This window comes from Gavialis gangeticus, unplaced genomic scaffold (assembly GCF_001723915.1).
Source record: "Gavialis gangeticus isolate Ggan-Ray unplaced genomic scaffold, GavGan_comp1, whole genome shotgun sequence".
NCBI lineage: Eukaryota > Metazoa > Chordata > Crocodylia > Gavialidae > Gavialis > Gavialis gangeticus.
Window position 1 is genome coordinate 8,998,476 of NW_017729030.1, and position 2,737 is coordinate 9,001,212.

Genomic DNA, 2,737 nt, shown 5'->3' on the forward strand with positions numbered 1-2,737 from the left:
TTTTTTTTTTTTTTTTTTTTTTTTCAATATTACATACTGTTTGGGTCATTTTGTGAACATTTGTGCAAAGACGGTCTCTGCTGCCAAAGCAGCATTCTCAATTAACATTTCCCTGTGGGCAGACCTAGGTCAGTCTGGATCTCTGGTTGCCAGGGTTGTTCCCCACCCTCCTTGGTAGGAGGGGATATGTACAGTGGGTGTATCCAATGGAGGGCAGCAGTGTGCCATTCAATAAACTCTGGCATGGCCTCTTTAGGACTGGAATGGGATTGTGTTGTAACCTGTGGACCAGCAACTTGAGAGCACTCTGCACTGAGCGAGAAGCTTCTTTTAGTGCTGCATTACTGAAGCAGGATGAGAGGTGGACAAATAAGAATAGGAGGAAGAAGGAAGGAGTCAAGCCAGCAGATAATGTAAATACAACCCAGTACACTCGGCATTTTTTTGTCAGTGACTGATGCTTCTTTGCAGAACCTGGTGCATCTACCAAGGCCTCCAAGGATTTCTTTCTCCCCTTGCCCTCTCAGACTATTTTTTTTGTTTGTTTCTTCTAGTAAAAACAATCTAGCTTGTAGGCTTCAAAACACGGGTTATTTTAATGTTAACAGGTTTCAGCTTTGTGCCCCACCGTGCAATGATCTTTTTCATCACTGAAACTCCCGGAAGACCACAAGGTATGTTTAAGCATGGTAACTATAAAATAAGGCAGAAATTGGGTTCTGCTGGATCTCTCTGTCTATCTTGATCACACATTATGGCAAAGGCTGGCACCAGTACTACCTCTTGTTCCTGGAAATTCTTTAAGTAACAGTCCAGGTAATACTGTGACAGTATTCATTTGCATTTCTCTATCCCCTCTTCTCTGATGATCCAAAACCATTTACAAAGTAAGTAATTATTGCCTCCTAACATCCGGGGGGAGGAGGGGGGAGTTGTACACTGGTGTCCCTATTGTATAGATTAACAGATTAATTGGTTGTCCGTACTACATGTATTCCTGGGTATTGACAACAGAAGTTGTATACAGTTTAATTGCTAATTTAGCAAGTTTGAACAAGCTAACTTTGTTCAGCACTGGCTCCAGTTGCCCCTGTTGCAGACACCTGTTTTCAACAAGTACTTTTCCTGGTGTAAGAAAATAAAGTAGAAACAAACTAATTGCTGTGCTGCCCACAGGGGAAAAAAGAAATAAACTCGGACTACCCTGGGCACTTTGAAATGCATGTAATATTTGGATAGTAATAAATAAAAAATGTATGCAAAATAACTTCTGGTGCAACTATAATAGCAGCAGAATTAGTCAAGATTTGAATTTAAGCCCTTATTTCTAAGAAAAATGGAACAACAAAGGACTTGAACAGCTCAGTTAAATGGAAAAAAGTCTGTTGATCAAGTATTGTAAGAAGGTAACTTTATCTGAGAAGTTGGATATATTCTGGCATATAATAATTACTAAAAATAAAATTCTTCCTATAGAAGAGGAGGAGGAGAGAAAGAAATGTTATTATGGAAGTAAGGAAGTTTTAAAAAACAGGTTGAGCAGAAAATTGGATTATATCATCTTATAAATTAATAAAACTGCAAAGCATGCTTTCAAGTAGAATGTATCTTTTAACTTGAATAAAATTTCTAGTTTTTGAGGTGGTTCTTACACTTGTCTATCAAAGCATGTACATTGTATTAGCTGCCCCTTTTGCTTCATTTCTTGCTAATATTTGGAGTTAAGATCTGGATTCAAAGCAAATGGATGTTTCTTTGTTAATGAACATATAACAAGAGTATACAAAACCTGAGAAGGCTTCTTAAAAATGAATATCACATGCTTACAAATACTGTTGTTATCTATACCATCAAATTACCTATTGACTAAAGATCTGTATTAATTTACTAATCATCAGAGCTTTGGGGAAATGATAAAAGAATCCGTAGGCTAACAGGAAAGTTGCATGTGGCGTTGCTAGTACAAAAGCAGCAAAATGTCCTTGATTCCTGGATTTTATTTTACATATGAATAAGGGAGAAAACAAAACCAGTGAAACAGAAAATGTCTTCCTAAATGGCTGATACCCATCAGCAGTCTAACCTGTTCTTTAGGAAACCAGTGCAGCAAAGCAGTCCTCTTAGATTAGACAGCTGCTCTCACTCTGATCGTCTCTCCCACATTGACCTTGCATGGGGAATCCCTCCCCTTCTATCCTCAGATAAACTCCCATCATTCCTGGTATTGGAGAAACTGTACCATCTCACAGTCGCATTGCGATTGCATCTGTCACGCTTCATTGTGAATCACCTCTGTTTTCATCGGGGAATTTCAAGTCACTGCCTGCCTAGAAGCAGAATTCATTCAGTGGAGTAGTGCCTCTTCCAGATTGTTTAAGTAAACAACAGGAAACTTTCCTGTTTTTACCCCAATCCCTCTCTTTATTTTGGTTTGTTTAAACATACCTTTAATTTGATGATGATAAAATGTCATCTTTTTTTTCCTTCTTTCTCTGAAAGCTCAAAAAGATACTCTCAATGAATGATGTGTATTTTTCCAATCCATTTCATGGATTAAACCTCAAATCTTTGGTTCCTCCCTTCTTGCCCTCTACTTTTCTTAGACTTCTGTCAGCATTAGTGTCCTTAACTTGAATACTGCCCCCTTTCTTCGTTCCTTGGGAAAATTATCTTCCAAGCCAGTTTGTTCTTTGAAGCAGATTCTCTACTCTTTGGGAAATATCCCCCCCCCCCCCCC